Source organism: Dendropsophus ebraccatus, chromosome 11 (assembly GCF_027789765.1).
Source record: "Dendropsophus ebraccatus isolate aDenEbr1 chromosome 11, aDenEbr1.pat, whole genome shotgun sequence".
Lineage (NCBI taxonomy): Eukaryota > Metazoa > Chordata > Amphibia > Anura > Hylidae > Dendropsophus > Dendropsophus ebraccatus.
Genome location: NC_091464.1, coordinates 19,620,315 through 19,631,899, shown reverse-complemented (window position 1 = coordinate 19,631,899; position 11,585 = coordinate 19,620,315). Strand labels below are relative to the sequence as shown.

The following is an 11,585-nucleotide window of genomic DNA, read 5'->3' as shown; positions in this document are numbered from 1 at the left end:
TGATTTGGATTACAAGCACGGTCCCTGAACGAATTATGCTCGTAATCCAAGGCACCACTGTATAAATATATGGATGCTTTCGATAATAAGGATAAAAGTAATCGTTTTTTCTCCCACTGATAATGGGAGCGTAATAGCTTTCTTTGTCTCATTCCTGTGATGCACAGACATTTAAGTGATTGTTTAGAGACATTTGTGATGTGTGTATATCGATAAGTGGTCTGGAGAGGATGGATATACAAATTGTTAACAAGGATTTGTCAGGGCAAGCTTATATATTTGCTCGTAAGTACTTAGCTGAAGATGTCCTTTGCTTTTTAGTGTCTCATCATGTGTCCAAGGAAATTCAATAAAATGCTAATGTACAAGGTCTGGGTATGTGCAAAGCTTGTAATCTTATTAAATCCATGACAGACCATTTAACCTGCAGAGCACTGCTCCTCAAAAAGTGACTTATATCCCTGTGCAGTCCTGTTTATTTTTCTTCACAATATGCACTGGCAATTGACTCCACCCAAGGGTCCATTCACACTATGGAATCGGAGCCAAAATTCTGTGCAGAACCCTCCGTGACTAATCCAGCCTTCTATCTGTCTGAATGGGAGGGCTCAAAGAATTGAAATTGACATGAGCGGAGAGGTGCAAGCCCTCCCCATACAAACTGAGCCACCATGATGCCCATACTATACCATATTTTTCCCATTCTACCTGCTTGAGCAATGGTGAGTGATAAGACCATGTTCACACTTGTGTTGCTTGGTGGCAGCTTTCTCCACCGGCGGTGCCTGCTGGGTTTTGGGGGGGCCCTTGGGGATTGGTGGTACATTGGTGGTACACGTGGTACAAGGGGCAATATGGTTTGATCAAATTATACACCAACATCCTGGCGTTGTTTTTTAAATGTAGCCGAGAGGCATTAGTATCAGCCATAGGTGTGAGGTGCAGCGCTCCTTTTTCTCCTTGTCCGTAACTATATAATAACTATATACAGTGGTACCTTGGTTTAAGAGTAACTTGGTTTAGGAGCATTTTGGTTTAAGAGCTCACAGTTTTTCAAAATTGTGACTTGGTTTAAGAGCATTGCTTTGGTTTAAGAGCTCCCTGTACTGGGTGGGAGGCCGAGCGGGGGAGGGGCATGGTCTGCATAGCGGGGTCTACAGCACTGTACTCTGACCACTCACCTTCCAAATCATAGCAGATCTACTGGCTGGGGCTTACATCAGGGGACAGGACTGTGGAGGTAATCTCTTCATAGCTGTAACCCCTCTCTCCCCGGACAGAGAGTGCTGCTATACTGTGCCCACATCTGCCCTGCTCATTCCGTCATGCTCCCTGCAGTCTCTGTCAGCCCTTGTGTTTCCCATCCTCTCCATTACTGTACAGTAATTTATAATATCACAGATTCTGCTGTTTCTGAATGTCTGTTCCATTTGTTTTACATGTTATTCAGAATAATAAATCATTATTTTGGGGTGTGGAACCAATTGTCTGCATTTCTATGATTTCCTATGGGGAAATTTGCTTTGGTTTAAGAGTGGATTTGGATTACAAGCACAGTCCTGGAATGAATTATGCTCGTAATCCAAGGCACCACTGTAATTTATTTGAATAGTGGCAACTGATTCCACAGCACTTTACAAAATTTGTCAATTTTGCCCCCTGCAAGTACCCATACAAACTGAGCCATTATGATGCCCATACTATACCCTATGGCTATGTTCACACTACGTAAAATAACGGCCGTTGCCCGCGCCACAAAACTACGGCCGTTGTTATGAGGTTCCCTATAATGACTGCAATGCAATGTAACTACGGCCGTTGAATTAACACTACGTATCAGATAACGGCCGTTGTTTATACGGCCCAGTGAAAAATGAACATGTCAAAAATTTCTGGCCGGTAATACTGCAACAACGGCCGTGGATTTCAATGCGGCCGCAAACGTAAAACTTATATCTGCTGATTTTGATGTAAAAAAATTTCTGAGTGGTTTCTCGGGCTGGGCGCAGTATTTAAAGTAAATGACCTGTTTCATCCCGTTTATAATCATGCTAGGAATCAAAATTAAACAACGGACGTAGTTTCACAACTTGCCCGTACGATAGTAATTCTACAGCCGATGTTTTGGCCTCAAAATAACGGCCGTTGAAAACAACGGCCGTTATTTTACGTAGTGTGAGCATAGCCTATGATTGCACATTTATGATTTATTGATTACTCATATTTAATATCTTTACCTCTATGTGTGAGCTGAATATAGCTATTGACCATAAAGCTCTGACATTTAAAACTTTTTATATGGTGCTGCAGTTATAAAGAAAATAATAAATGCTATTAAAAAATAAAAAAACGCAACAACAACAATATTGTATTTGCATTTTATAATAATCATGAAGTTATACCAATCTGCATATATGCTGGGGACACAATTTTTCACCTACTACAAAAAAATTAGAGCATACACCCTGACTCGGCACAATGGGCAATGGGGCAATGTTCCTAAGGGCCAAATTACACGGGACAATTATCAAATTATCAAATCCTTTGTATTTAAATGATAATTGTTTTGCATAATAGCAGGCAACGAATAAACGATTAACAAGAATCTGGACATATCACATATTAGGGCAGATGCTCCTGGAATTCCTACACCATAGCCAGGTGTAAGTTACTGCTAAAGGTTCATGATATTATGTAAAGAGGGAGGTGTAATCTTCACAGTTTATACAGCCTTTACCAAATCCCATAAATGAAATCAAATCTATAGTCAATCAATCCCATTCTGTACTGTATGTTTTATTCAACATCTTTACAATTATAGGAACAGAGCTAATTCTCCCAGCAGCTTCTGTGATTAGAACCTTTAAAAATTTCCAATGCTGAGTAAATCTATTTAAACCAACTGGGAAAAACAAAATAAAAAAAATTACAAATAAAAAAATAAATAAACTTGAAAACCCAATTTGCAGAGGTTAATAAAAATGTTATATATATATATATATATATATATATATATATATTTTAATCCAATGACTAACACATTTATTACTGTGCGGGATTCTTCACAAAAGTAAAGACAAACTTAATCTGCGGTAAACAACAGCTGCAGGGCCTACTCTGTGTGACCGAGATGGATGCCTCCGAGGTGCAGCTTTCATTAGTTGACTAATTCAAAACCAGGTTTACAGTAGTTGATCTTGATTTAAAGCAACACACGTTTGTTGTGCATCAAACTCTTCCTTTTTATGTTGCCTCTGGTGAATGAAGTTTAATTTATATTACAAATTTATACTGGAATGCTCAGACGCAAATGCACACAAAGTCTTTGAATATAGATTTTATAAAATGCATATCAGGGTAGCTTCATGCACAGGTTTTTTTTATGGTGTTTTTCTGGCCTCCAAAAAAAAGAAGAAAAAATGCCATAAAAACTGCCAAAAATGATTTTGTCAGGCCAAAAAAAAAAAAAAAAAAGCCATGAAAAAACACCATACACATAAGCACTGGTGTTTTTTTAGATGAACAAGCATTTCCATTGATATCTATGGGGGAGAAAAGCCACAGAAAAAAAGCCAGATTATGGCTATGTTCACACATCGTCCAAATAAGGAAAAAGGCATCTGTGTTTTGTGTTTAAAAAGACGTCCGCATTTTAACTGACTTGAATAGAATAAATTGAAGTCTATGGAATAACGGGCGTCATATTCACACATTGTATTTAATGACGGACGTCTTTTGAGGCGGACGCATTCAATACAAGGTGTGAAAAAGACGTCTGTTATTCCATAGACTTCAATGCATTTTAGTCCAGACAATTAAAGCCATGCAATAACGGACGTCTTTTTAAACACAAAAAGCGGATGCTTTTTTCCTTTCCTGGACGTTGTGTGAACATAGCCAAAAAGAGACTGACAGGGGACCATGAAAGCACTGGACGAGCAGGAATTTTTTTAATATAAATTACATCAACTGTTTGTAAAATAGATAAATAAATAATGCTCATAAGGTTAGATTTTAAAAAAACGCCTATTAGCGGGCACGGTCCGATGACAGCTGACAAAGTTGACAGCTGCATCGGATTACTTGGTGCAGCTGTCCCAGAGGAGCGATGCACACATCTTACCCCGTCCGGGGTCAGTGCGGTAATGTCGCTGATCCTGGCTCGGCACTCGATTGCTTCCGGCTGCAGCAGCCGGAAGCAATCAATGTGCCTATCTCATCGATCTATGAAGCATATCTATGCAGTATATATCTGTATGAGAGATCAGTGTACTTATACTAGAAGTCCCCCATGGGGGCTTCTAGTATAAGTGTAAAAATGAAAGTGTTGTTTTTAATAAAAAGCCCCCTCCCCTAATAAAAGTTTGAATCACCCCCCTTTTCCCATGTTATAAATAAAACGCATGCGTAATTGCCCAGACTATTAATTAATCACATTCCTGATCTCGCACGGTAAATGGTGTAAGCGCAAAAAAATCCGATGCGAGTTCCATAAACAAGTCAGCTACGATCCTCTGTCCCATCATTTTTTATGGCTTTACATACATATAGTGCGCTGCCCCGCTGCAGTCAGTGATTGGCTGAGCCGGACACCAGGAAGCTGGGACCCTGAGAAGCCGGCAGAAGTGCGGGTGGGTAACGTATTGCAGCGATGGTGTAAGTGGGAAGGGGCTTTCTCAGGGTAGCTACACACGTAGTGTGAAGGTCTTTGGGGTTACATACCCGCAGCAAAATTTTCATTCCACTGCCGACATGTAACATGGCCCCTTTAACCCCCCGCTGCCCGCAGCCCCCAGCTGCAGCCCCGCAGCCCGCAGCCCCCAGTAAAGCTACCCTCACAGTGGATTCTATGTTAGATTACTGCAAATCTAAATCAGATGTGGTGGAGTATCAGATGAGTACAAGGAAAATATATAATTCTGACACTGAATCACAGCCAACCATGAGTCAAGGCAAAATTCCCACCAGGTGGTATAAAGACTAGGTACCCCCCCCCCCCCAAAAAAAAAAGTACTTATAGATGGATGTTTTACAGGTTTAACTCCAATCTAATACATGTGAATGGCATATTTTATGGAATGCCCCTTTAAAAAAATATAATGTACAATAAAAAAAAATAAAATGATGACACTAATAATAATTATATAGACTTCTATACGTGAAATTCCGACACTTTGAAATGTATCCAAGAAACTTTCTATGTGCTTGATTAATTGGTCGTTGTATCATGACACGATAAAGTTTGGACCATAATGAGAAACTAAGAGAGGTTAATATTACCTTGAAAAGGAAAGCATAACAAATTAAGGTCATTATGAGAAATGAGATGCAAATAATATGCCAATGAGCCAGAACGATAAGCAGTTTCTATTTACAGGTAAAGCTAATTCCTAGAAAATCACCTCGTTAGGTAAATTATATAACTAAATCTCCGCCACATAATCCTTTTATCTTGTAAATTTTCCCTTGGTATTTTGCCGCTTGTTTAAAAGCAAACTGAGTAAGGAACCGCTAATGGCCCCAAGTCGTAAATCCTGGTTTAGTAAACAACATTTTGGGATACACAGTATGGAAAGAGACTTTCTTGTGGTGTAGGCTATATATATTGTATATTTTTTATCTATTTTTCAATGGTTTATTACTCATTATTACATCACTTAAATAGACATTAATTAGACAAGTAATTAGTGTTCTGAATACTAACTGGTGATAGTTCCCTTACATGGCCACTAGGGATGGTCCGAACCTGCCGAGGTTCGGGTTCGTATGAACCTGAACGCTCGGCAGCAGATTCCCGCTGTCTGCCCTCTCCGTGGAGCGGGCTGATCCAGTGGGAGTAACGCCTGGAAAACTGGGATACAGCCTATGGCTATGGCTGTATCCCAGTTTTCCAGGCGGTCCTCCCGCTGGATCCGCCCACTCCACAGAGCGGGCAGACAGCGGGAATCATTACCGAGGGTTCGGGTTCATACGAACCCGAACCGAACTAGGTTTGGACCATCCCTAGTGGCCACTTTCTTCCAGAGACAACAATACATTTTGCAATTAAGCTCCATTCACTTCAATGGAACTAAGTTGCAAAACCTACACCCAAGCTGGAGAAATAAGGGGTATTGTGTCTGGAAGAAAGTGGCCATGTTTTATAATGCTGGATAACCCTTTTAAAGGGGTAGTTCAGCAATTAAAAAAAAATCATCAGCTTATCTTAAAGAAAAATTTTTACTAGTTTATTTGAAAGAATTTTTTTGGCTGAAAAAGCCCATTAACGGTATTGCTTTTCCTAATGTAGGTCTTGATTTCTCCAATCACTTCTTTGGAGATCCATAGTACAGTCACAAAAACAGCCACATGGATGACGAAAGGTCAGGCAGGCTTTTTAGCTGAATGGTACAAACTGTATGTTGAGTAAATTAGTTCCAGGCTTTGTGCCCTTTCTTACCACCAAGTATTGGAATTACAACAGCCTTCATTGACATGTCATTGACATGTTGCTTTATTTTAAATCCATTGAGGTGGTGCACGTCACCGTAGTTCATGTCTTTATATCTGTATATAATAAAATACTTCTGGATTAGTGTTGATGTTGAGGCTCGACTGAGCACCTTGGGTGCTTGGGGTGCTTTTTAAATATTTGCGCTACTGTACTGACTCAACGTGTTAGTACAGTCACGATGATATTTGAAGTTTTGGAGCTTTTGGCATAGTCATTTACTATTGTGCCAGGAGCTCCAAACTTGTCAAAATCTAAATCAACAGTAGATGTGATATAAAGCAAGTTTGCAATTTACATTCAATATTTATTTAAGTTATCATGGAAAACACGGCACTTCCTGTTTTCTGACTCTTTTTTTTACTCAAAACACAGGAAACAGTCAGAAAACAGGAAGTCCAGTGTTTCCCAGGCCATCTGAGTGCTCACAGAGAGAAGGCAGTCATGTGATTGATGGATTGATGGACTCTCTGTACTGGCTGGAATTCCTGTGTTTAGTCTGTCTTTTTCAACCAGCACAAGTCAGAAATCTTCCTTCTGGAGACTGGACCTGGATCTCTGGTAAGTTCAGCTTTGTTTTACAGCATGATAAAAACAACAAAAATAATGAATGTATATTGCAAAATTGCTTTATTTCACAGGTACTGTTGATTTAGATTTTGAAAGTTATAACAAAGTTATAACAACAGTGACAATTTAAGGGTACAACACAATAAAAAACTAAAAAGCAGCCATGTCTGTGCTCCACATAGTGCCTGCTGGCTGTGGTCCCTGCTGTGGCGGGACAGAGCAGTGATTGGCTAAGAGGGGAACCAGAGCCAGCGCCGGAGGGCATCGGGAGGAGCACAGACAAGTAAGTATGGCTGCTTTATATATTTTTTTGTTTTTCTTTAGAGAAGCAGCTGCACAGTATCTTAGATTTTTCAAGATGCTGTGCAAGACAACATCTTTTTAGTGAGAAGTTTTCTTTCCAGTCTGACACAGTGCTCTCCGCTTTCACCTCTGTCAATGACCAAGAACTGTCAAGAGGAGGAGAGGTTTTCTATGGGCATTTGTTACTGCCCAGGACAGAGGTGGCAGCAGAGAGCACTGTGTCAGACTGGAAAGAATAAACCACTTCCTGCAGGACATACAGCAGCTGATAATTGCTGAAAAAAAATTGGAATGTTTAAATAGAAGTAAATTCTGAATCTATATATCTTTTTGAAACCAGTTAATTTCAAAGAATTTTTTTTTCCGCCCAGAGTATCCCTTTAAACAGGAGCAGCAGCAACATTATAAACTATCGATTTATCTTTTTTCCTGATACATCCCTTTATCCTTTTCAGAATAGCGAGAAAAAGTATGTTTTCCTCTTTATGTGTAATGTTACGTCAAACATTAAATCCATCAGTCACCTCTCTCTCAATTCATCTAAAATAAAATATTTGATAGAAAATTCCCTGCTTTCCCCAATAACCAAATTGTCGCCCTATTGCCAACATATAAACTAGTTCAGTTCTAAATAACCTTTGCAACTTGGGTTTTATTTTCCCACAGTGATAGAATGGTTTCATTGCTTAAATTAAATGAAAAAAAGTTCAAGTATACTGAAAGCCGCATAAGTATCTCAATGATATATGCCTCCTGGCTCCCATCAGCGATACAGGTAGCCCTTCCATCTTGTAAATCATTAGCATAATGCGATTTAGAGATGACAGACTCTTATATCTCAGCACCAGAGATCCAGCACCCTGCGGTTTTATATTATACCGTCCTACTTCTGTATCAGACGACTAATAGAGTATCCACCCATAATGCACTAGAGAATATTAATAGAAACTAGCAATTTGTCTTTTTAATACCTCATCCCAGTGATGTATGGAGGATATTCATATGAGAAAATTTGTAAAAATGCCTGAAATCTTAAGTAAGGTCTATTTTATACTAGAGAAAACTTTCAGTCTTTACATTTTAAATGCCCAGTATTACAACTGCAGCTAAAGTTGTAGATATTAAAATAATAAAGCTCCGAGGAACGGACTCCGGGGAACCCCTGCTCTGGTGTAGATACATGACTACTGCATCCACTTCATTCAACTCAGAGAAAAAGAAAATCTCAAGTTAACTTTAGAAAAGAAGGCTAAGATCATGTTCTACGCTGCACCTGTTAAAAACAAGGATGTGGCTCAGTGTATCCCAAAATTTGGGTCACGAGATGACTAGCTTGGAAAAAAAAAAACAAGCAAACATGATATTGCATTACATTGTCAGAAGATGTATGGGTTTATATGTGTCTACCCAATGGTTACAATGTGAGCTTCACCCATGGTGAGATTTTTTTGCTATAATATTGTAATTAAAGGGAAAGTCCAGTGAAAATTTTTATTAAAGTATTGTATTGCCCCCCCCCCCCAAAGTTATACAAATGACCAATATACACTTATTACGGGAAATGCTTATAAAGTGCTTTCTTCCCTGCATTTACTACTGCATCAAGGCTTCACTTCCTGGATAACATGGTGATGTCACTTCCTGGATAACATGGTGATGTCACTTCCTGGATAACATGGTGATGTCACTTCCTGGATAACATGGTGATGTCACGACCCGACTCCCAGAGCTGTGCAGGCTGTGGCTGCTGAAGAGGATGTTGATGATAACTTTTGGAGGGCAATACAATACTTTAATAAAATTTGTTTGCCAGACTTCTCCTCTCCTCCCCCTTCCCTTCTGAGATGGTTGATGTAAACAAGTCTCTGGCCGGATTTATCTGCAACTTTGTAATGCCAGGAGCAATAATCACAGTGAGTTCATCAGCAACTTGACCTCAGATTAACCCTCCCAGCAATACAAAGAAACTACAAAGTTGTATATAAAACCAGTCAGAGACTTATTTGCATCAGCTGTCTCAGAAGGGAGGGGGGAGGAGGGGGAGATGAAAAAAAAAGCCTCACACACTGTTTTTCGCGCCTTTAGCAGAAACCAGCATCTCAGAACTGGGGAAAGGAGATTGAATAGATGATAACAAGTATGGAATGAATTGACATGATATGTAACCTGAACCAGAGTGACTTCATATCACAAGATTCCTCTGCTGGTAAGCTATCTCCTCTTGATGAGTTCGCGCGAACTTACGAGTATTCACAAATCGCATACAAATGAATTTTCATTAAAACAGGCAAACTATAGTGGCTAAAATTGTGGGACCATTACAGAGTAGTATTATTTTAACAGCTGTTGCTGTAACAGTGTCAAAGTTGAAAAATGTTAATCAGCCTGTCAATCATTCAATTTCCACCATGGAGAGTAGTGTACACTGGTGGATCAGCGGTATAATATCAATTTTCTCCCAGGACCGCAGTGGACATTGGTAAATGAGCACCCAGTGAGGTATTAAGATGAACACTGTGTTCACTGTGACTTCCTATAATGCACACCCAGCACCCAGTGACTTCCTCTAATGCACACCCAGCACCCAGTGACTTCCTATAATACACCCCCAGCACCCAGTGACTTCCTATAATGCACAAATGTACACCCAGCACCCAGTGACTTCCTATAATGCACACCCAGCACCCAGCGACTTCCTATAATGCACACCCAGCACCCAGTGACTTCCTGTAATGCACACCCAGCACCTAGTGACTTCCTATAATGCACACCCAGCACCCAGTGACTTCCTATAATGCACACCCAGCACCCAGTGACTTCCTATAATGTACACCCAGCGACTTCCTATAATGCACACCCAGCACCCAGTGACTTCCTATAATACACACCCAGCACCCAGTGACTTGGTATAATGCACACCCAGCACCCAGTGACTTCCTATAATGCACACCCAGCACCCAGTGACTTGGTATAATGCACACCCAGCACCCAGTGACTTCCTATAATGCACACCCAGCACCCAGTGACTTCCTATAATGCACACCCAGCACCCAGTGACTTGGTATAATGCACACCCAGCACCCAGTGACATCCTATAATGCACACCCAGCACCCAGTGACTTCCTATAATGCACACCCAGCACCCAGTGACTTCCTATAATGCACACCCAGCACCCAGTGACTTTCTATAATGCACACCAAGCACCCAGTGACTTCCTATAATGCACACCCAACACCCAGTGACTTGTGTTAATGTACACCCAGCACCCAGTGACTTCCTATAATGTACACCCAGCACCCAGTGACTTCCTATAATGCACACCCAGCACCCAGTGACTTGGTATAATGCACACCCAGCACCCAGTGACTTCCTATAATGCACACCCAGCACCCAGTGACTTCCTATAATGCACACCCAGCACCCAGTGACTTGGTATAATGCACACCCAGCACCCAGTGACATCCTATAATGCACAACCAGCACCCAGTGACTTCCTATAATGCACACCCAGCACCCAGTGACTTCCTATAATGCACACCCAGCACCCAGTGACTTTCTATAATGCACACCAAGCACCCAGTGACTTCCTATAATGTACACCCAGCACCCAGTGACTTCGTATAATGCGCACCCAGTGACTTCCTATAATGCATACCCAGCACTCATTGACTTGGTATAATGCACACCCAGCACCCTGTGACTTGGTATAAAGCACACCCAGCACCCAATGACTTTGTATAATGCACATTCAGCACCCAGTGACTTCCTATAATGCACATTCAGCACCCAGTGACTTCCTATAATGCACACCCAGCACCCAGTGACTTCCTATAATGCACACCCAGCATCCAGTGACTTGGTAAAATGCACACCCAGCACCCAGTGACTTCCTATAATGCATACCCAGCACCCATTGACTTGGTATAATGCACACCCAGCACCCTGTGACTTGGTATAATGCACACCCAGCACCCAGTGACTTTGTATAATGCACATCCAGCACCCAGTGACTTCCTATAATGCACACCCAGCACCCAGTGACTTGGTATAATGCACACCCAGCACCCAGTGACTTCCTATAATGCACACCCAGCACCCAGTGACTTCCTATAATGCACACCCAGCACCCAGTAACTTCCTATAATGCACACCCAGCGACTTCCTATAATACACACCCAGCACCCAGTGACTTCCTATAATGAACAACAGTCACCCAGTGAC

General features: G+C 41.0%; 1 long non-coding RNA gene across 2 annotated transcripts in view; it reads left to right on the top strand.

Annotated features, from left to right (window-relative positions):
• Positions 1-5,989: 5,989 nt before the first annotated feature.
• Positions 5,990-11,585, top strand: part of LOC138767501 (uncharacterized) — a 64,262-nt gene continuing 58,666 nt past the window's right edge. The window contains exons 1-2 of one of the 2 annotated variants that reach the window (XR_011358806.1): positions 5,990-7,051; positions 9,449-9,569. This is a non-coding gene — a long non-coding RNA (uncharacterized lncRNA). Of the gene's footprint in view, positions 7,052-9,395; positions 9,570-11,585 lie in introns of those variants that run through there. The other variant, XR_011358805.1, reaches the window with a different exon arrangement.